Genomic DNA, 24,616 nt, shown 5'->3' on the forward strand with positions numbered 1-24,616 from the left:
AAGTCAATCGACTCACACAGTTGTGTAGACATCCCAGTATCAATACACATATTAACCCACGTTTCCTCCCGCTTTTGGTGTTCCTGCGTATTTACTAACCAGCAGCTATCTATGGAATGCCCTTTTAATCAATATTAAATAAATACATAAATAAATTTAATACATAAATACAGGCGAGCTGCCGGTCGTGGTGCTCCGTCAGGTCAGCGCTAGTTGGTGGTTCAGTTACCCCAGAATAGGTGACGCCCCCGGATTTGCATATAAGAACTGGAAATAAATAGAGAGGGAAATCAATAAATGTGGCATTAGGAAATAAAAGTCCATGGAAGGTCCGTGTACTTTTTCGTTCATTCGATTTTCATTTCATAAACAGGTATTAAAAAACAAAAAACGAATGGTTATTTGATTTTCGTTTTAAAATACGACATTTGAAATTGAAATGAACGAAAAAGTACACGGACGGTCCGTGTACTTTTTCGTTCATTCTATTTTCATTTCATAATCAGACTTAAAAAACAAAAAACGAATGGTTATTTGATTTTCGTTTTAAAATACAACAATTGAAATCGAAATACAAGGCATTTTTTTCCTTTTCATGGTCAAAAGGGGATGGGAGAAATTAAAAATATGCTGGGATTTTCATTTTCTATTTCATATAACAAAAATAAAATCACTCGGAAATAGTAATGAAAAAAGGTTTGTTTTTTCATATTCAGAGACCGGATGTTGTCATTTCCAAGGCAACAGCGCCAGCCTAGCCTACCAGTGTTGCTTTCAGCCCAGGCTAAAATTACTTTGGAAACCTGTGCTCTTGATAATGCTTGGGGGGGGATTTTATTTCATAATGCCACATTTATTTATTCCCCTCTCTCCCTGCCTCCCTCTGACTCTCTGTCTCTACCCGCCGCAGACAACACTTCGTCCGAACCAGCTGAGGAAACAGACTTTCAGTTCACGGCTGTAACGTTACCGTTACGCCACCGTTAACAATCCCAAACGTTCTGTTGCTGATCTGGCAGAGAGTCACCGGCGGTTCGGGATCAGATCATGGGGATCAGACCTCCGGTGCTGGGTCTATTCTAATATTAGCTGCTGCTGCAGCTAGCTAGCAGCTAGCCACCAGCCCTGTGACCTCGGTCCCCACGGTTCGCCCCCCAGTGCTGACTGACTCTGGTCCGTCTGCAGAGCTGCGTTACCCGCTCTAGCTGAGCTGGGAATCTGCCGCGCTCGTGATTTATTCATATTTTATTTTATTTGCAGATAGTGATATGCTATGATGCACTGATGTCAGGCAGGCTTGCTGCTGCTTTTAGTCTGAGTCTGTGAGATAACCAAACTTCCTTTAAATATAACGTGCATATAAATAGATGGAATAAATAAAAGTCCCTCGAAATACATAGTAAAACATACATGTATTTAGGCTATTGAACTATTATGACTAAAGCCTGTATTTCATGATCTATTTCATAGCCATATGTATATTTATGTAAAGGGGGGCAAAAAACGGAAGTTAGGCTACAGATTCCCTCAGCAGCAGCAGGGACATTCTAAAACGCTTAACGTGAAAAAGCTTAACTTTAATGTACCTAAACAATGATCAATCAAATATCAGTCAGTTATCAGTCAGATAACGTCCATAACGACTTTGGGTTAGATTTTTTGATCACTGTTTATAAACAGTGATCAAAAAATCGCTTAACGTGAAAAAGCTTAATGGTTAACCACGTTAAGCTTTTTCCTTACAATTTCCCTTAATGAAGCAGAAACCCTTAATGTCAGCTAACGTCCATAATAATTGTACTTTGGGTTAGATTTTTTAGTTTTTCAGTGGTTATGAGGAGCAATATGAGAGAGAAATTTGGTAATCCTTGATCATTGCTCATTGATCATAGAGCGGGTAACGCCAGCTCTGCAGAGTCAGTCCGGGGAGCGAACCGCGAGGACCGAGGTCACAGGGCTGGTGGCTAGCTGCTAGCTGCGCAGCAGCAGCTAATATTAGAATATTAGACCCAGCACCGGAGGTCTGATCCCCATGATCTGATCCCGAACCCCGGTGACTCTCTGCCAGATCAGCAAGCTTAACGGCAGCAACAGAACGTTTGCTGGGATTGTTAACGGTGGCGTAACGGTACACGTTACAGCGCGTGAACCAAAAGTCTATTTGCTCCACTGGTTCGACTCTCTTCGGGCGAAGTTGTGTCGGTGGGGGAGAGACAGGGAGGCAGGGAGAAAGGGTAATAAATACATGTGACATTATGAAATAAAATTCCCCCCAAGGATTATCAAAAGTATAGCTAGGTTTCCAAAGTAATTTTGTGCCCTGGGCTGAACACTGGTAGGCTAGGCTGGCGCTCTGTTGCCTTGGAAATGACAACATCCGGTCTCTGAATATGAAAAAACAAGCCTTTTTCGTTTCTGTTTTCGAGTGATTTTATTTTTGTTATATAAAATAGAAAATGAAAATCACAGCATATTTTAAATTTCTCCCATCCCATTTCGACAATGAAAAAGAAAAAACGCATTGTATTTCAATTTCAAATGTCGTGTTTTAAAACGAAAATCAAATAACCATTCGTTTTTTGTTTTTTAATACCTGTTTATGAAATGAAAATCGAATGAACAAAAAAGTACACGGACCACGGACCATGGAAATAAATAAATGTGGATTTATGAAATAAAAGTACCATGAAATAATTAAAAGTAAAACTTTTTAATATATTTATTTAACTAATTGATTAATTTTTTTATGAATATTTACATTTATTTAATTTTGAATGTATTTATTGCCTCATTTATTTATTTTGTGATGTATTTCAAAAGGCATATTTATTTATTTATTCATTCGTGTATTTATTCATTTATTATGTATTTATTCATTTATTTAATATTGAATAAAACGGCATTCCATAGATATCGGGTTGCTGGGGAAAGCACGCCTGTAGTGTTCTCTGTCCTGCTGTTGTCTCCGTCATGCTGCCTGGCCCATACATCCATGCCCTGTACCGGGGTTAGCTTCTGTTTCGGGGAAAGGGGGCTTTGCGTTCTCCTTTACCTTGTTATGGTAAGCTAGGTTAGCCTCCTTAAGTGCGCTTCTCAAATAATTAAAAATACTTGGGATTTGTCCCTTTAATAAATTGTCCATATATTTTACCACCTTCCACTGCAAGGCACTTGCTTTTATCTGACACAGTCATAATCAAATAGGTCTCTGCCGCTTTCTTCCGACTTTCGGGACCACCATGATGCCAGATGAGGGGCATGGACTATGTTGTGTTCAATTTGATATGGAATGTCGGAATTTCTGGGTTCCCAGTCGAAAACTGTCTATGGCATAGACTATATAAAATAGGTCTATGGTCGGAAATAACAACTATACTATAACTACAAGATATAACGTTATTTGCTCTATGAAAGACAAAGAAGAAAACTTTCCATTTACCACTTAACATTTACTTGATTATTTTATTTTAGTTAGTTTTGCAAACAGACATTACACTTTAAGTTAGTTATCGTTTTTTTGTAATACCTCGTTTTTATTTTTATTTAACGACAATGTTTTTTCCCCACCTAGTTTTTGTTATTTTGTTCATTTTCATTAACAATTGGAACCTTGGTCCCGATAGAGATCTTTTTGAGTTGAGTATATGTCTCTATCACACATGCAGCTCTTTTGCAGTTAGAGCTTTGGTTACAATATTTTTTAACTGCATGTCAAAGTTCCAGGTAAATTCCTAATAAATCAAACAAATAAGCTGAAAAATAAAGATTTTAACAATTTGATTTACCACAAAATAATGCCGTAAGTAATGATTTCAAAACACCGTACCGGTATTATTGTATAATGTTTTTTTTAATGGATGCAATTTTGCCATTGGATTCGGACAAGAGTTTTCTGACCAGCATAATGCATCATTTATTCATAATATACAATGTTCAGAAAAGCAAACACAGGTTTGGCTGACCTTTCTATTTCACAACATTTAACATGTGTGCTTGAGACTCTCCAACCAATTTGAAACCTTCCACAGCTCAGTAAAATCTCAAAATGTGGTCCTGAGGCAGTTATCAGAGTTCCCTGAGCAGATATTCAGTTCTTGCAGAGAAACCCAAGTTAAGTTCCACTCTCTGGGGTGCAGTGTCTCAAAACATGTATACAGACACTGTTCCCCCAATGGCCAATGTGCTAACTTTTACCCCATGCAACAGGGTCCTGGTTTCCATCAAAACTGAGCCTGTCCAGATTCAGGCTTGGATCAAGTTCTTTTTCAGAGTTTGAGGGCAGCCAAGGATAAAAAGGCCTAAGGTGGTATGGTGTGGAAATATATGGATACGTGTACACAGAGCCCCTGCAGAGGGAAGGAGCTAATCGATTCCTTGCGTGTCTTGGTATGATATGCTATAAAAAAAAAAAAAAAGGTGGGCGGATAAATCTCTCCTCCACTAATGTGTGCTTCAGTGAAGACCACAGAAGGGCTGAATGTCCTGTTGGGTGGGAGTTGGTGGAGGTGGTGTGGAGTGTTTCGGAGGGAATGCGTGCCAGGGATTAGGTGGACCCCTAAGTCTCTTTAGGAGGCTGAACAAGGCCCAAACCAAATAAAGACTTCAACATCAGTTATATGCTAGAGCTTCTGGTTTTCCTGCTTTAACTTCCACTGTTATAGTTAAGCTCAATAGTGAATAAGTAGGAGTGGAACATCTTCCTCAAGGACACTTTGACAGCTTTCTAATGGCTGCTAAACCTTTGAACTTTAAAATTACAGTACACTACAAGAATCCTGAAATACGAGCATTAATAAAATATAAGTAAAGTAGTTATGACATAGTATTGTAGAGATGTTATTTGGAAAAATGTGCAGGTTAAATCATAAAGATAGATACGCTGTTTTTTTACAGTATGTAAAAGTCAGTCTCCCCGATGCTATGCACACATCACACAGTCCTTCAAATATGGTTTGGATTCTTCCCTTGGAGGTTGGATCACTAATCAATTAAAATCAAAACTATCCCCTAGTTTCTCAGTCATGTTTGGATATAATTTCTGTACTCTTCCTATGTTTAGACGGAAACGATCTGAAGAGAAAAAAGTGGCGTTGCGTTCTCACTTTTTATTCCGCGTTTAGACAAGCATTTTGGGGGGGAAATCTGCGTGCATATGGTGACGCAAAAGTGTGTGAAATTCCATGTAGTATGCACACCAGGTGGCTAGGTGGTGTTGTGAAGCACCACCAAGTCCACGTGCCTGCGGAGAACCTTCCTTCTACTTCTCTCCCTAGTAGCGCGAAGCGAACAACAAAAGCTGACAATTTTTATCAGGACAGACGAGGAGGTGGAGTTATTGCTCCAAACAATGCACACACACAGACACAGGCGGCGCGTAGACACCAAGGGGGTAAGCGAGCGTCAGGAATGCTTAGCTCCTATGGCGCCATTTTGATGCTAACAAGTGATCACCCGCCGTTAGCATTCCATTGACTGTCATTCATTTTGACGTCACTTTGACAACAAATAACTTTACATCTGAAGCGTTTAAAGACTCTATTTGTCCATTGTTCATTTCTAAATAAACACAACAATGTATAAAAGGCTCCAATACCTTGTACCTCACGTTATGGCTCCGTAGCAGACATTTTTGTAAAAATAGGCTAACGATTGTGTCATAACCAAGCGACTTACTGTTGCATAGTAGAGGAATTACCGTACAGTACAGGAGAAGCTTGCAGGCAGTTTGGACTTACATGAGCTGTTTAGGTTTAATTACTGATGTTAACTAGCATTTTAGTTAGCAATAATTAGCCTGTGCCCATGTTATCTCCTTACATATACCTACGCTCTCCATCTCTGTAAGATTGGGAATGATTGAGATTTCTCTTGGCACAGCTACCAGAAGACTTCCAACTTTCAGACACGTTGCTCACGTCACATTTATGTTGTCTCTCTCAGTTGGAGGCTGCGCAGTAACGCTCAGCGCTCACCGGAAAAGTGCTTCTAATAGCCTTCACTGGTCTCGTCCAGAGCAACGGGGTCTGTTGGTCCAGTTTACATATGTTAATGGTACACACACAGACACACACGGCACGCACACACACACCGTTTTTACCCTTTAGACGGGAACACAACGGTGGAGCGTTTTTAAGACTTTCCACTCTGGAGGGTGGTTTCACTTTTTTTGTGTTTTTAAGCCCCAAAAACGCCGTCACCGTCTAAACGAAAGGCACATCTGATAAAATATTTAGTCGTTTTTACCCGCGAGCGTATTCATGTAAACAGGGCCTTAGACTCTATTCTCGCCTCCAGTTGTATGCACAGTATTCTATTATCCGTTTTCTCGTCATACCTGCATATTCTCTCCAAGAAACTCAGAATACAATCACAAGTCCACCAGGGAGAAACCCTTTGAAATGAATGCTTTGGTTCCGTCTTCTGCAAGAAAGCTTGCATAAATAACCACACACAGATCGTCATGAATGCATGAGACACCAGATACCTTGGCTGAGCCACTAATGGGCCTCATAGTGTATTCTGGCCTTCCACATTTTAACTGGTTTCTTTCCTGTGATTCCCTAACACCAATTGTGAAATATGTATCCTGCTCTAAAGGATGACACCTAGCCTTTCGTTATTTTTAAAGCCTTCATTTAGATGTTCGACCATTGCTCTGGTAAGTAACACTGCTGTCGTATTTAAACCCTCCCTGAGTTTGTCAAGCCGTTGATTTAGATGTTATGAGTAAAGCTAAGGCTCATATAGTGATCCTGAGTTCAAGTTCCACTCTTTGACCTACTTTGAAGAAACCTAACCTTGGACTTTTATCAGAAAACCATGAGGTTAACTGAATGGTTTATTGTTAGTTCCTGTGGAATATCTTAATAGATATTCCTCATGCCCCTTTTCCTTAAACTATACACTATAAAAATGTGACCAAAAAGCTGGTTACTGTGTACTTCATGATTTAGCCTTGAGCAGTTTTGTATGATTTGCTTACCATCTACAATGTTTGTGGACAATACTGGATTGTCATGGAGATTTCACGAATCCATAATTGAGGCCTGTGCCTATAGTTTTGCCTTTAGAGGATCTGTTTCTCTACATTTCTTCACTTTACTTCAAAAAAAGCCATCTGGGTTAACCACTGCGTGCCACATGGGTCATTTTACTCAGGCCCCACAACGCAATGGTGGCTTTTCATGAGTGGGCGAGATGCATGCAATGCGTGTGATGCAAAGTTGCTACCAAACAAACAAATGTCTTCAGGGTACTTAAGTGTTTTCCCTCTTATTTACTGACCGACTCCTATTCTTTGCCCTAAATGCACAAATACAGCACTGCATTATTCTCTCCAATATTAGCTTCACAGTTCTCTCCACAGCCCACAGGAAACTATGATTATACCTATATGGTCAATTAGGACTGGGCGATAAAACAATCTTGAAACGGGATAGCAATAATATTCAGGTGGATAACGATAACACAACTGCCAGAGTCTGTTGCCGGTGTTGTGTCGAAGTGTGTTCCCCTATTGAATAGTGTTTCCCTCCTGTTAAAATGTGTAGCGCCCACATCCATAGTTATGGTTAGGGATAAGGGTTGGTTCCGGTTTAAGAATAGGGAAGACGGTTAAGTTGGAAAAGGGAGAAGAAATGAGCCAAAATGGAGCCAAGGGCAATGAAAGTGATGGAGACTGAGCCTCAAAAAAAAACATTGTTCTAAATTTTGTAAAGGCATGTTTTTTTTTATTAATAAACTAAATTTTCTTAAGTGTAATTAAACCTCTGGTTTCTTCAGGCTTCAGTCAGTATGCACTCCGAAAGAGGAGTATCAGCAAAAATAAAAACAATTATAGTGTGATAAATATCAATCAAAATGGGACTATATTGTGATAAAAAATTTTGCCATATCGCCCAGCCCTATGGTCAAATGCTTTTCTCTCCTCCGTTTGTGAAAAAACAATTGACATTGTTGCAGTTGTTAGACCCCATTTCTATTTGCCTTGGTTTCCGTTCCCTTGGAGTTTCGCAAAGTAGCTGACACAGCGGGGAGTCTTTTTAGCATCCTCTGTGCTCATTTCCGCCAGTGAAAATAGCAGTGTTGTGTGACGTGTTAATTGGCCACTACTCCAGGGTCACTCTGCAGGCAACGGAATGCTTGCACACTGTGGGACCTCTGTATATGGGAAAACAAATAAGGGGATAGAGGGGCTCTGCACAGCCTGATGACCTAAAAGAAGTTAAGGGAGATGAGGTCATCCTTGCCGGATTTCCAAATAAAACAAAAGGACTACAGCTGAGAGAGCAATGATCCATTAGGTCTCACTTAACCACCCATCAGTGTGTCTGATGCACATGAGGACACGCATGTGCTCACACAGGCCAGTATGAGCTGTGATGGTCAGTTAACTTCCTAAGGAGTGATGAAAGGGTCTTGATTGAGAGGGATTGAGAGTTTTGCTAAGTGATGAGCAAATGACTATTGATCAGAGGAGAATTGTCATCACTCACCAGTTTTGCAAATGGCTGGCTTGATCTCAAAGAACAAAAAGAAAAACCTTTTTAACACGTGAGGTTATACAGTATGGTTCTTTTCTGAAACGTTAAACCAAAGCATACATAAGGCAGGCAATGTAGCTCACAAACCACTGTCTCCAACCTGGTCCAATCTCACAGACACCATAAAAATGTTGCCGTTATTGAAAATGTTTTTTTTAGGGGAGAAAAATGTAGGATCAAAATACACCAAGACCGAGTGCTGTGTTTTGTCAAAGTTCTCAATTTGTAGTAACACGTGGCAAGCACCGAACAAATCCCAGGGAGACCACAAAGATGAGACGTCCCTTGAAAGTAAGGCTCCTTTTCATGTAAAACATCTCTAAATAAAAGGAGCGCTGCCCCACACCTGACCATCAGAGGGAAACTACATGTGTTTCCATTACAGAAATGCTCCCCACAACTGTCATTTGTGAAGCCGCACGTCTGCCTCACTCCAATACAAACCCCTGCCATATGGGAGCAGTTAGTTCCATCCCTAAGCATTGATTACTACTGTCGGAGTATCAAAAACTGACCCCCTCTCCTGTGACCTCCAATTGTAAAGTTGTGCACTTGAAATTTAGCCTTCTAAAAAGATCCTTCAAACTCAAGTTCAACACTGTCCAGCCTTCAAAACCTAAGGAAGTATATATAAAGAAGCAAAAACGTGTTCTGTTTCGTCTCTATCAGCAGGTTTTCCCTGCAATCAGAAAGAACTGGGCCAGCCAGTGCTTTTCAGGAGTAGTTTCATGAGAGTACCTGCTGTTGCTGGCTGATGAGAAGAGGACAGGGGGACATAAAGTGGAAACTCCTCAGGAATGGTGATTACTGGCCACTGAATTGAAACCAGCCAAGGAGAAACCAGATCTGAGACTGCGAGAAGTATTATGGTAGTTACATCGAATAAAAGCCTTGGCTCACCCCATCACTCCTGTTTTCTCCCTGCTTCCCCAGCAACAGTACACATTAAAGAGCAGATTAATCAGAATTCTGTTAAACAGAGACATAACGCTTTGAACCTTTAGCGGTGGACAGATTAACAGGAAGGAGTAAAGAAAGAGAAGCTCAGGTAGAAGGGAAGTGATGAAAAAATGAAACCGTGTTTATCACAGAGGGTATGCGGGCTGAATTACAGATGCAGGCGAATGGCGACCCAGGGCTGCGAAAGAGAAAACAGTACCCAGGACTCCCCTCTGGGACGCCCTCCCCCCTGACCAATCACAGTCCAGGTGCCTCACCCCTTTGAGCTCACATTATTAAATTAAAGGCCTAGATTTATACCCCAGTGTCAAAGCAACAGCTTTAGTCAGATTTGGAATCATTTATCCCATCATAGGGTCGGCCAGTGTGAGGTTTGATTGATAGAGCCAGGGCAGTGGGGGGAGTATACAGTTACACACTGCTGCCTCGCAAGCCAGAGCTCCTGCATCTTTAATTCAGCACCGAAAAGCCCTACAGAGTCCAGACGTAGCAACACTGTGGCGCAGGTAAACATTTCCCCTGACAACATGAACAGAGATGGCAATGGGGATGCAGGCATTATATGTATGCCAGTTAAAGACCGGATTGCAGACTATATTGTTATATTATGTACTTGGAGTTTTTAGTAGACAGCATGGTAGCAGTCTGGTTATACATCCCCACTCTCCCTTTCAGACCTCCCTTCTGCCTCATCTGGTGCTAAGATAAATGCACAAATGTACAAATACTATCAACAGTAATACTGCTGCTGCTGCTACTAATAATTAATATGTGTACATGTTATTTTACTCTGGTTATTTGACATAAAATAGAGTGGATGATCCTGCTTCTGCCACTTGAAAAATATTTAGTAGTGGCAGTTGGAAGGTGGAAGTTGGAGTTGCTGGTTCCAATAATAATTCTCTCCACCAATGAAGCACAGAGGACTCCTGGATAATTAACTGCATTTATAGCACAAGTTTATCCAAAGTACTTAATCATTTGCCCCATATTCACACACTTGATGGCAGCTATATGCAAGGCACTGGCCTAACCATTGCGGTTCAATTACAGCAGTGTTTCTCAACGGGGGCGGTACCGCCCCCCAGGGGGCGTTCAGAAGATGATGGGGGGCGTTGGAAGCAATATTTTGGAAAGGGGGGCGTTGAGGTGCCCTTGGGGGGCGTTTGTTTGAAAGCTAGATTAAACCAAAGATTCACAATAACAACACATGTTTACACTTAAACTACTAAAGAATAAGTAGTCTGCAACATTAAAAGCTGCCAGTTTACAGCACTGCGACTGGACCAGACGGGTATCCTAACTTCTCTGTGCTTCTGTCAGCTTTGTTTGGCGCAGCTCCGTGCTGCCTTCATGGAAACGGGACGTCAGAGCATCGTCTTAAATGAGCTCTGTAGCTACCATGTGTAGCTACTACGTGAAGCTGCGTTCAGATAAGAAAAAAACAATCGCCGCGACGTCCTGTTGTGGGTTGTATTCTGTAAACCCCCCAATGTAGCACAAGTAGACTTTATTTTTAACCGTAACAGTTTTTCGTCAGATGGTTTATTAAACACAACGTTTCCTATTGTACCTGAAAGCAGCTTCATTTCACGGAGAAAGAGAAGAGAGAAAGAAAAGAAACGTGCAAGAGATATCGACGGTGCTTTGTTGTTTGGCAAACATATAGCTGTTCCATAAACTCCCGGCCAGAAAAAAAACTATAAATATATATAATTTCTATTCACATGCCTTTTTGATACCTGGGAAACTAATACATGTGTTGTTTGTCATTCAATGATTTGATTTTTTGATAACAATAGTAACAACAATAATAGGCCTATATTGGGGCGTAATCCCTAATATTCGGGGGAATTTAGCCTACATAATATTTGATGGGGGGCGTTAGAGACCTGGATAATGGATAGGGGGGCGCTGGCACAAAAAAGGTTGAGAACCACTGAATTACAGTATTAGCGGTGTTGGTTGGTGAGAAACCAGTGAGGGGTCATGTCTTATTACACTGCACTAGTGACTACTCCTGGATGTAAATTTATGGGATTATATGATTCTGTGTAGGTTCATTTGAATCGAAAACAGCAACCTGAAACCCGATCTTAACACGATGGAGGCAGAAAAACAGGATGCTGCCTGTATTACAGTACCTGATGTTTCTATTTTCTGACTTCCTGTAGGGATGCTGCAATAGCTGTGGAAAATCATCAAAGGAACACAGCAACACGTGCATGCGAAGGTGGAGGTTTAAGTTCGCCCCCAGGCCCCATTTCAAAAATGTTGAACACTTGAAGTCCCATTATTTTCATAAATAGAGGAAGCAAAATCCTCAATAAAAAAGGGGCAGGCACAATTAGATGATTGAAATGGAAACTGTCTGAATTCGAAACACATGATCTCAAGGAATTTAACTTAACGCTGTTAAGAAACTCTACTGGATCATATTGAGCCATGTTGACTTTCTGTAAAGTGTGCGTTGAATTACAGTGGGCCTCCCTGATGCACTCAGTGGCCTCTGCACCTGGTTTCAACGCTGTGACATCACCGGTGGAAACGGGACTGTTTGGATTCTCACAACTGCATCAGAGGAGTCAATCAATCTTTATCCTCCACGGATATCCACTATCACAACAGCACCTAATCAAGAGATTAAAGGAGACTGCTAATTTGTCCAAATTTGGGGGGGAAAGGAGCACTCAGGCGGGGCTGTAACAGAAGAAAATTGTAGATAATATAAATGTGGAAAAGTTCCATAAAAAATATGGAGAAATATTTTGAGGTTTGCCGCAGCGTCCAGATGGATGTCCTGGTTTCACATGACAGATTTTCAAAGTGCTCGTCACAATGAGATCAAACTCTTACCACAATTATATGATTGGATTTGAGAGAAAGCTGCTTTATTTTGGGGGGTTAAACAAAAGAAAAAAGAAATAAGTCTATTCCTCAGGAAGTCAAACACATCATTATTATGGATAATCTATCATTTCAGATTTCCTGAAGAAATGTGTAGAAATGGTCACAACATATGCATATGACTTTATTAACCAGAGTCTCTTTGTTATAGCCATTTAATGCACATATGTATATTATTAAAATGTTTAAAAAAATCTGGACAAATAAGCCTAAATCATTGTTATGTCTACACTATACATTGGGTAATATAAATGCCATGTATTTAAGGGCATAAGATTGATAGTTTAATATCTGGCCGACAGCCGATTATGTCTCCACCTGCTCTGTATCAGCCGTAAGAGGAAGCAGCTGTGGTGACAGCATGGGGTCGAGCTGACACATGATACACAGCATTTCAAGTCATCTTCATAACACACCGGTTGATAAAATGACCAGGTTAGATGTCAAAGAGCTTGTTGTTTAGTCTGATACTGTGAATCATATAAAACACACAAAAAAACATCAAAGAAGAAGAAATTAAATCTTTGCAACATTAACATTATCTCTTACATGGTAATGTACTGGTAGGGTTAGGGTTGGGGTTACCTACATTATTATCAAATGAGTCAAATTTATAGGAAATTTAAACTGTATTATGTTACCCCACTTTATCTAACTGCTAATGTGAATTTTAGATGATAGAGTTTAAAAGATATTGTATTTAGAGTTGTATTTAAAAAAAATGTATTCAATTATTTTACAAGGTCTGCAATGATTTTATTAATTGTGCTGATTTTTGAATTCCACAGTATCAGTTAAGTTCCAGCATGTTTTCTAAAGCCCAGTTCAGACCAAAGATTTGCGATGAGACGAGTTGAAACTTGCAACTTCTTGCAACGCGCTGGTCTGCAACGTTCTGAAACCTGCCAGTTTACACCAATGAGACAAGACGAGACGGTGTTTCATCTCCGTAGAAACGACTCTTTGTACTTTCGTTCTAACTTCCAACGTTTATGCTTTTTTGTAGCTGGATATATCTTGTTGCGTCTAAATTTGAATGTGGATAACGTTAGTGATAGTGAGATGCTTGCTACAGTTGCATTTCTAGTGATGAATCAGTGAAAACATTTTATTTATGCGAGAGACTGCTTTGTTCCAACGCCGCTCGGCCCCATGCCACTCTTCAGTCACTCTCTAGCTCGCTTGACCAAATGCTGTGCTCGCGGGCGGTCGTTGAGCCTCCGTCTTAAACTCTGCCAATTCGACCAGTTGACAGTTTGTAACATAGAAATAAAATGGATTATAGATCATTTTATTCATTTAGTTTGTAGCTGACTTTACAAGCTGACTTCGCCATTGGCTGTTTAAACAGGTGACAGCCCTTACGTTCTAAAACCAGCCTCTGGCGACTTGACAAACTAAGTCTCAGGCGACACCATCAGAGTCGGCTTGAGCCGAGCTGAGACGGGCCAGTTCAGACCGCTGCAACATTCTAAAACCGTTTCGTCTCATCGTGATCTGGGCTTTAGTTAATTTTTTTTGTTACTTTTACAATATTTTTTTATTTACTTTCATTACATGTATGAGTTATTCTTTACTTAAGTTTTTCATATGCTGTTTTTTGATAGCTTCCAGTAAACCAGTAAATATATCAGAGGTTCAGGAAAACATCTGGTAGACACTTGGTTTTTACAACAGTGACCACTTAAACCAGAGTAAAGGGCTGCAAGAGGATTTTTTTCCCCCTTCAGATGTCCTGCTCTAATATTTTTGGGTCCTGACACTGTCTTGTGCTTTCAGGGTGGTTGTAGAAGCAGCAAGTCTGTGTCGGGTGATATGTTGAGCTGACAAAGTGACAAAAGAAGCTGGTTGGAACCCCTGTTGGTTTACTTAAATTATTTATTTTTGGCTTTACAGAAGCCTGTTAAAAAGACTGCAGGTGCAGGTGATGACTGTAAACGTCACAACAGTTTTCACACAACTGTTGCAAGTGCAAAGATGTAGGACGTCAGACAAAAAAATCAAATGCACATTTTTATTTCTGCCTCCTCGATGTGTCATTTATAGCTGCGACTTCAAGTTTCGCGTTGTGTGTGTGGAGCCACATTGTTGGGTTTCCCAGTCAAATGCCACGTTTGATTTCAGACCTCTGAACTAAACCGAGACAAAGATAAAAACTGAGAGCATTGAATTATATACACACCACATGTCATTTGTGTTCACAAGCTTTCATCAACCGTTTCTTCATTCCATTCTTGTAAACAATATCTGGTAAAAATAACCCAGTTCTCATGTCAGTCATGGCTCAGGCATTTCTCAACAGTCACATGAGGCTCTGAAGGCAGTTTTGGTTCTTTTGAATGCATTTCATCTCTGAAGGTAGTTTGTTCCAGAGCATATGTTTGGATCTGAGGGCTGTTTGAAGGCAGATGTAGTTCCTGGCTGCATCCTTTCAGCAAACTGCCTCCTGATAATTGGCCATTATTCTAGAATTGAGAGGCGTGCTGTCCAGAGGGCAACGACACTTGTCTGGAAACAATCATAGAGTTAGCAGGCTGGCAGACAGCCTTGTCACTGGAATAGGCCTCTCCTGCTGAGTGTGTCTTCTTAGGGAAGGATGAATTCTGACAAAGGAAAATGGCTGACACCCAAATTATAATTATGCAGGCTTCATCACAATCAACTCATGATTGCATACCTAAAACAAAAATTAAAAAACATCGTAGTAATTTGTTGTCACGGTCCTTAAATCTTTAGTGCGTAACTTTTTTTATATTAATGAACGTCCATTACATTCAAGCAACTGCCAAATGAGTTGAAGAGTCCATCGTGTTTTTTTTAATCCTCCGTGTCCTCCTTACCTACTAGCAACTGGGCGCGTAGCGCATCATGTGGACGCGCTGACAGTTCTGTTGTCATTACTTAGAATTCCTCATGGGGGCAACAGAAACTACGCACTATAGCTTTAATGGATGTTTGTTAAAAAACAAAAACAAAATTTGTGGAATGGTTCTTGAATGGCAACTCACAACTTCCCTTTCTGTGCCTAAAAATGGCATATCACTACAATTTGAAAAATATAACTAAAGAAAAGGTCTTGTGGTTGAATAAAAGGAAATGTAGAGATTCAAATATTGTATACACACTATGTAACAGTTTCAAAATTACAAACAAATAAAAAAATATAAATTGCATTTGGGAAATAAAACTATTCAAAATGCAAAATCCATTTTCTCTTGTACTTCAGCTATCACCACGACCACAACCCAAATAAAGATTTTATTTTGTGTAACATTTACCCAGCCTAGCGATGCATTGCCCTGTGAAGCCATATTAAGTGACCTTCAACAAGTGACTTCATAATTACAGAAGAGGTATGCCAAGTGACCTTCCTTCATCTGCGACCAGACCTAAACATCACAGAGGGAAAATAATAACAACTGACACGTCTACCTCTGGAGCAGACTGGCAACTGGATCCAGATGGAGGGAGCATATCATTACCGTTTTATTGGGAGATATCAAAACGGAAAGGCACATTCCAGGAACCCTTCACTCTCCTGCAGATTGTTGCTTTTGAAACGAAAAATTGAAGTTGATATTGTTTGTCTGCCGTCTCTCTTTGTTTTCAGTGAGTGCTCGAGATGGACGCAGTGCACTGCGGGTAATGCACGGAGGCGTTGAGACAAGCAGAAAAGAGCAAAGAGAAGGGCTAGGCAGGCTGAGATAGAAGCTTTAGGATAAAAGAAAAAACTAAAATGCACGCTCCCTCAACGTCTGCACCTAACTGTGGCCTGCAGGAATACACGGCCATAGCAAGACCTAAATAGTGCTCGCCCAGCTTTTTTAATTAAAACACAAGAAGGGAGGCAACCCCCCTCTCCCTCCCTCCTGCTTTGAATGTTGCAGCCTCATTTTTTTTTTTAGACTCAGGGCAGTGCGTGAATACCTGAGAACTCAGTTGACTTTCAGCGTTGCCACCCTTTCATCCTTGAAAGGCAATCTCCTTCTTTTCAGGTCAAGCTCTCGCTGTGTGCAACCAGGGAGGCTTTCAGAAACCCCTCCAGACCCTCCTCCCCCTTTTCCTTTCACCCCCTCTGACATCCTGGAACCACTCTTTGATGGTCCTGTCTATATTTGAATCTTGCTTATTTCTCAGTGTACATGAGGATGTTTAGTTATGTATATTTCTAAAAGTCCGTCCCTCGATGCTGCTGCCTCCACACACTCAGACACACGCACTTTTATGTTCTTCCTCAAAGAGATCACCGCAGGGTGCAGACATCCCATGTCCTCTCTCACAGTGTGTCACAGCCAGTGTTGAGTTGCAGTTTTCATCAGGGAACTGGACAATGTACGTGTTGGCGGTGAAACCCACCGTTGCACCACAGAGTCAGCTTTAGCCTGATTAGATCACTGCCGGGAGGGGGTTAGGGTTAGGGTGCGGCTCCAAAAACAAGCGTACCCAGGCTCTGGGAGAGAGAAGAAGGTTCGGTGTATCCCACTTTGATCCGAAGTCAGGAAGTATTCAGAGGCAGCTCCTGAAGGAAGCTTGAAGACAAGGCAAGAGCGATGAGAGTAAAGCTAACCTGACCGGTTTTCTCACTTACGTACATAATATGACTGGACAAGAAGTTGGGGGTATAAACTTACAATGGAAGGTTAAGATTTCAGTGATTTCCCTGAGTATGAGTAGGAAGTTGGCAGTTGGGTGAAGAAACAAGCTTACAGTATAGATACAAATCTAGGAATGCTGCAAGTCTTAAGTTTCAGACTACAGTTAAGTCAAAAGTCCTTGAGTACACGTCTATGATGGTTTGTGCAATAGTAGAAGCCACATTAGAGTCCACATGCCTTTTTGTCCTTTGTGGCACTCATAACTTAGCCTGGTCCTACCAGACTCTCGTACATTTCATTTGTACAGAGAGTCTGGCCACTCTCCATTGACAAGTGTTAACTTTCTTGAAGGCGGGTACTCTGCTGAAGTTTAAAACTATTGGATCTGCCCAGAGCCACTCTGGATCTGCCATAACCAATCGCTAACGTTTGGTCGTGACGTATGTCATGCGCATGTCCAACAAGAGGGGAGACCGACAAAAACTAACGGCTTATATTTAGCATTAGCATTGCTAGCGTTAGCCTTAGCCAACTCCTTCACCACTAACGGAGCGAGCTGGAAAACCAAACTTTTCCCAAACCCCGCGGGGAGGAGGGCCACAACATCATGCCCACAAACACAACTCAGCAAATATTGTTCTTGCTCGGGCTTTAAATTCTGGATATTCGGCAGCGTTGCCACAACGGACCGAATGGCTTCGCTCGCATTTTTCTAGCGCACGTCCTCAACGTCATTGTTCTCAGCCACTCCCTCTGTTCGCTGATTGGACCGCCAAATATTTGGCCGGAGAAAACCCAAGAATATACCGCAAACCCAGACGAGTACTGAAGGAAAATGAAAATTGAGTGGAAGTACGTAGGAGGGCGGAGCCAGGCTACTCATAATGTCCTTTGCGGCACATGTAAATGAAGCAACCAGAATATATATCAATGGTTAGATTAATATTGATTAATATAATATATTTCATTATATAACTGGGCAGTGATGACCAAGGCATACCAGCAGTCAGGGATTCTCAACTCCTTAAACACATTTTGGAAATCGAATAAGGTAAAAAGGACTTTAACTGGCATAATATCTCCTCATTGTGGACTCATGATTGCTGAGATCTTATCAGTAAAGCCTTTATTAGGACACACATTCTGCACGTTTTTCTATTTTTGTCTCTAATGCCTAATCCAGTCGCAGTTGTCATTTGCAGATGACAGCACTTCATAGTATCACTTTATCGCAATGCCATCACAGTTATAAAGTAGAGATGCACCGATTGATCGGGTGGTGACCGGAATCGGCCGATTTTCACATGATCGGCCATGACCGGCAACCGGTCGGTCAGTCTGACATATGCCGATTTTACATCGGTCAAATGCACTCGGGCACCGTATGATTAACATCGCGCAACATCAGCATCACACATGCATTGGCAGGGTTTCTACTATATGCATGTAGCAGCGTTGCACTGCCGCTCCTTCAGCGGTTTATGAAATGTCATAAAGACGTAATTATACATGGCTCTGCAGAGCAGTCTGCTCCACTGATCTCAGGCGAACGGTCAGCCGCTCTCTCTCTCCCCTCTGAGGCTGAACAACTGGAACATGAAAACCGCACTCACGCGGGTCCCGTGAAATATGACAGCTACAGTTTATCGGAAAATGGCGTTGGACACACTGAATTTGATAAATTCACTGTTTATCAGACCGCAGATGAGACAAGAAGCTAACTGTTTAAAACTCTTTCCAGGTTAGTGGAAGAGTGTGAAGTGTAAGACGCCTAACGTTAGCTAGTAAGGATATCACATTAGCACGTTATCAGCTGAGTTGTCGAGGTTACCATGCTGTAACGTTAACATTACCTGCTAGTCAATATCGACTTATGTGTATGAGACATAAAACTACAGGGGTAACCACTAGGGTACCACTAGGATAACTGGGTGAGTTGCAAATATTTTATTTTCAATTGTGTCCATGTTCAAGTGTTCCACAAGTAAACAACACATATTAACATTTTTTTGCATGCAGAAGGTCACAAAGAGGTGAACAGCATCTGGCTGTCAAACAGAATTACAACTTGTGGTATCTTTTTGTGTTGTCAAAGAGCAAATTCTTTTTTGATTTTTGTTGAAAGATTACATTGTGTGCTGTAACTGCCCCTGCACCTTTATAGCCTTGAGGATGAGACTGTGGGCAGATTGTCTATTTAAGCTGTTATACAAAGTTGCCAAAAATATTTGCAGTACAATTAATATTAGAATTCTGCACCTCTTTCCGCGCGTGGAATCCCCACCCCCAGGTCAGCTACCACCGCAAATAGAATCTAATTCTATGGGAAACACTGATTGGGTTTATCTGTTTTGTCGCTGAAAACATCTACAAACTGCGTCTGAAAACGACCCTATGAGAGCACTGAGAGTGAACCAAAACAGTAAAGTTGCGGGCAGTGAGACAATACAATAAGCTGAAACTAAAAAGCTCCATAGAGACTGCAGATATGGATGATCATTATTTGTGGATTTGTCACCATGGGAAATCACTTTCACAATATACATGGCCATTTAGTCCATTGTTAATATAAGATTATTGACTAGAGCAGCTTTGAAACATGCTCAAGCAATTATGCAACATTGTCGCACTTGTTTATCTGAACCTGGGGCACCCTTCAAGAATCACTGAGGACTCCCCACTGCGCTTCGTTGACGGCAGTTCTCTCCGCTTGATGGCCGCAGGTTCATCTAGTTTGCCAAAAGAAACGGCACACTTCAGCCCCCGAGGCCAGTTGAGGAAAGAGACAAGGGTGTCCTGAGGAGCAGACAGCATTCTGGCGCTGGGCCTGTGTCAACATTCACACTGGAAGCCCTGGACCCAGAATGCAGTGATATCACTGGACTAAGGATTTTTACAGCCCAGCAGGCCCAAACACTATCAATCATATCCTCAGACACATGTAAGGTAATGAACAATGGATTGACCACAAATTCCAAAAAGGGAGAGTAGAAACTACAAAAAGTGTTGGGATTTCTATTAGCAATTATGAAACAATTCCAGAAAATATGTAGTTGTTATATTATTTGATGATCCTGCAGCCAGCACCAATATAATCTGCATCATATGTGGCCTTGACCCATCAGCCTTTGAAATCTTATTTCTTTTCAAGCAATTTGTGTTTTTGTTGAAACCTGCAAGCGCCGTGCTAGGATAAAAACTCTGTAGAACTGCAGTGTGTGTGCACCAAGTGAATATGGTTGACCACAATGGTTCATGTAAGCACTCAAAAGTGACAGTGCACAGACAAAGCTGAACCATGGAAATCAAGAAATTGATGTGGTGGAAAGAATCCAACAGCTATAAACAGGTTAAACCACACCATACAGAGCGTGGGCTACAAGTCCATCTCCATCCTTGCATTCCTCTTCCTCTTTGGCCTGTGGAAATGTGGGGCAAAATCCTTATGCTGGTATTTTTACCTGTTTCAATAAGACCTCTGATGAGTTGTGCTCGCTGTAGAAACTGTCAAACGTTTTTCTGTCTGTTTACAAAACCCACTTTTAACTGTGGGGGAAAAAATGTGACAGTCGGTTTCACTTCCAAGAAAAATACTGAGGTTCTGGTCGTTCACATGCTTTCCGTCCAAGTGAAGAGCAGTGTGTTTTCAGAGCGCTGTAGCCAATGTTGCAGTGGGCCTATTAACATTACAGTAACACACCAAGTGAGAAGAGTAAAACCTGTGAAATAGAAGAACAGGGCGGTATAAAGTGTGGAGGGATTCATGCTGTTATGAGTCCCCACTTAGGATGTGGCTTTGATTGACAACGAGGACAAAATAGAGAAGATTTATAGCTGCATGGGATTCTGTGCTGTAGCAGACATCTGGTTTGACCGATGTTTATGTGGCTTTGCGGAGCAGTGAAGAACTTTCTGTGAGGCCGGAGATGAAAGTCAGAAGAGAGAAAGAAGAGTAATGATGTAGGTTTATCATGTCTGTGTTGGCCGTAAAACTTCTGTTGATGCAAGCTACGTTTTATGTTCATACTAGAAAGCAAGACTTCCACTCGGTCCTTTAAGTCCCCCTCCACTCAAAAATGTGTTTTGCTTATTGTAACTTACCTTGATTGTTCGGCCTCCACTTTGTGATGCATGTGCAGAGTTTGACACTAGAAGGCTGCTTTGACATTCATCTGCTGAGGGAGGGGGAAGTTTGAGGGTGTGTACCTACAACATGATTTGTGACGTCACAGCTACTTTGAAAGCCAATCGTGATCCAATATGCAAGCTACACTAGCGTAATGTGGAAGCTTTAAACCATGTGATATGCTAAGCTAACTGACTGCTGGATGTAGCATATGAGAGTGGTATCTATCTTTCCACATATCGCTCTGCCAGAAAGCAAATTAGAATGTTTCCCAGAATGTTGAAGTATTTTTTTTTAAGAAATAAATGTGAAAAAGCAAAAACCGGCCTTTGAAAAAGAAACTGAATTTTGTTCATAGAATGGTTTCTTTGAATAAAGTTATCTCTCTGAATTGTATTCATGAGAGTACTTGGACAGCATGAAATCCGAGGTCAAAACTGATTGTTGATCACCTTCCTAGAAACAGCGAGTTACAAATGAAAAAAGATGTGGAGGGAAATCAAAAGAGATTAACATTTAATGGAAAATGGAAAAGCTTCAACTTTGAGTTGAAGGCTGGTGACAAGTCTGATTACTGGTGTACATCTGAAGTGATTGATGTATAATGTGTGTTCCTGTCTTACAACATGCTGAGTTACAATCATAGACTGTATAATATTAATGGACAGAGCATGTGTGACGTCCCCCATTGGTTTGTGGAGATCTGCTATGAGTCGTCGAGTCATCCTGGTTGAGGATGTGACGATTTTAGACGAGAGGGAGGAGTGAGGGAGGAGCCCTTATACTCTACGTTACGTTACACATTTTCACTGGCAACATCATACCCACGCCCTAAAATACCCCCTGCTTTATCGACAATTTTAAAATCAACGAGACCATAATTCAAAAAATGAACATCATTCTGTATTGCAGAAGACTTGAAACTAGCGATTGAGACTATAAACTAATTATGAAAATGTTAACTGAGGTAATAAATCAAGTGAGAAGTGGGTCACTTTCTCATAGACTTCTACAGAAATCGACCTCCTTTTGCAACCGCATGTGTCGCCCCCTGCTGGAATTCAGATAGAATGAAGGTTTAAGGCACTTCCGCATTTGCAGCACTCTGTCATGCTTTGTCCATTAATATTATACAGTCTATGGTTACAATACAATAATTGCATAAACCCTATCCAGATGACCACACAATAGGCAAGGCAAGGCAGCTTTATTTGTATAGCACATTTCAGCAACAGGGCAATTCAAAGTGCTTTACATAAAACATTAAAGAGCAGTTAGAAAACAATTTTAAACAATTTTAAAACATTAATAAACACATTAAAACAAGAATAAAATTGATAGTGCAGTATAAGAAATTAAAGTTAATAAAATAGATTATTTAAAGAAAAGCAACATCAAAAAGATAGGTCTTTAGCTTAGATTTAAAAGAACTGAGAGTTGCAGCGGACCTGCAGGTTTCTGGGAGTTTGTTCCAGATATGTGGAGCATAAAAACTGAACGCTGCTTCCCTCGGTTTAGTTCTGACTCTGGGGACAACAAGTAGACCTGTCCCAGACGACCTGAGAGGTCTGGGTGGGTCATAGTGTAGTGCACATCAGAAATGTATTTTCAGCCCCTAAACCGTTTAGTGATTTATAAACCAGTAGAAGTATTTTGAAATCAATTCTTTGAGGCACTGGAAGCCAGTGTAAAGACTTCAGTACTGGAGTGATGTGATCCACTTTCCTGGTTTTAGGTAGGGCTCGAGCAGCAGCGCAATTGCTGAATCAGCTGCAGCTGTCTGATTGATTTTTAGGGAGACCTGTAAAGACACCGTTACAGTAGTCAAGTCTGCTGAAGATAAAAGCATGGACAAGTTTTTCCAGATCTTGCTGAGACATAAGTCCTCTAACCCTTGATATATTTTTAAGGTGATAATATGCTGATTTTTTAATTATGTTAATGTGGTTGTTAAAATTTAGGTCTGAGTCCATGACTACACCAAGATTTCTGGCTTTGTCTGTTGTTTTTAACATTGTCGTTTTGAAGCTGAGCGCTGACTTTCAATCGTTCCTCTTTTGCTCCAAAACAACCACCTCCCCTTTTTCTTCATTTAATTTAAGAAAGTTCTGGCACATCCAATCATTAATTTGTTCAATGCACATATTTAATTGTTGTATTGGGCTATAGTTCCCTGGCGATAAGGTTATGTAAATTTGTGTGTCATCTGCATAGCTATGGTAAGTTATTTTGTTGTTTTCCATAATCTGAGCCAGTGGAAGCATGTAGATGTTGAACAGAAGAGGCCCCAGAACTGAGCCTTGGGGAACTCCCGACGTCATGTTTGTATGCTCAGATGTATAATTACCTATAGACACAAAGTAGTCCCTTTCTTTAAATAGGATTCAAACCACTTTAGTACTGAGCCAGAAAGACCAACCCAGTTTTCCAATCGGTCAAGCGCAATATGTCATGGTCTACTGTATCAAATGCAGCACTAAGATCAAGTAATACTAAGACTGAAATTTTGCCACTATCTGTGTTTAAGTGGATGTCATTAAAGACTTTAACAAGAGCCGTCTCAGTGCTGTGGTGTGGTCGAAAACCTGACTGGAAGGCATCAAAACTGTTGTTTAGCAATAACAAAAGGTTGAGTTGTTGAAAAACCACTTTTTCTATGATTTTACTTAAAAATGGAAGGTTTGATATTGGCCTATAGTTGCTCATTAGTGTCGTATCTAGATTGTTCTTTTTTAGGAGTGGCTTGATGACTGCAGTTTTCAGGGCCTGTGGAAAGATACCTGAGAGCAGAGATGTGTTTACAATCTGTAGAAGATCAGAAGCCAAACACTTCGAAACATTTTTGAAAACACCTGTTGGTAGAATATCAAGGCAACAGGAGGAGGTTTTCAGATGTTGTATAATGTCCTCCAGGTTTTTAAGGTTGATCGTATGAAATTGTGTCATGTTGGAATTTGTTTTGCTTGCATACTGTGACAACACATATCCTGTACTTGATATGGAGGCACTGACTGTTTGTCTAATTTAATTCAATACTGCAACACCAAACCATGAATCAGAGACAAATCTTTTATACTCGACCCACTTTTGCCTACTTTTTCTGTCTTCTTTCTGTCGATTTTAATATACAGCCTTAGCCGCTCTTTTCAATGCTCTGCCAGGCTCCAGACAATGTGTGTACACACAAAGACACACACATTGTAAAGGTTCAGGAACACAGTCCAGTGAGCAGCTGGTTTGCTGAATTGTGATTAGCAGCTACAGGACACGCTTTACCACCCAATGAGCGTTTCCAGCAACAATTAGGGCCAAGCGTTTGTCTTCATTTGAGCTTTGGCTGTTAAATATGCCTTGGGGATGGCCACTTGACCCCAGGAACAATTTTATGCAGCCACAGAAAATGCCTTTTCCTTTTCTCATTTATTGCAATGCTAATGGAAGGACAGGGCGATAAGAATGAGCGGACTGGTTACAAAAAGTGGAGA

Source organism: Perca fluviatilis, chromosome 9 (genome assembly GCF_010015445.1).
Source record: "Perca fluviatilis chromosome 9, GENO_Pfluv_1.0, whole genome shotgun sequence".
Taxonomy (NCBI): domain Eukaryota; kingdom Metazoa; phylum Chordata; class Actinopteri; order Perciformes; family Percidae; genus Perca; species Perca fluviatilis.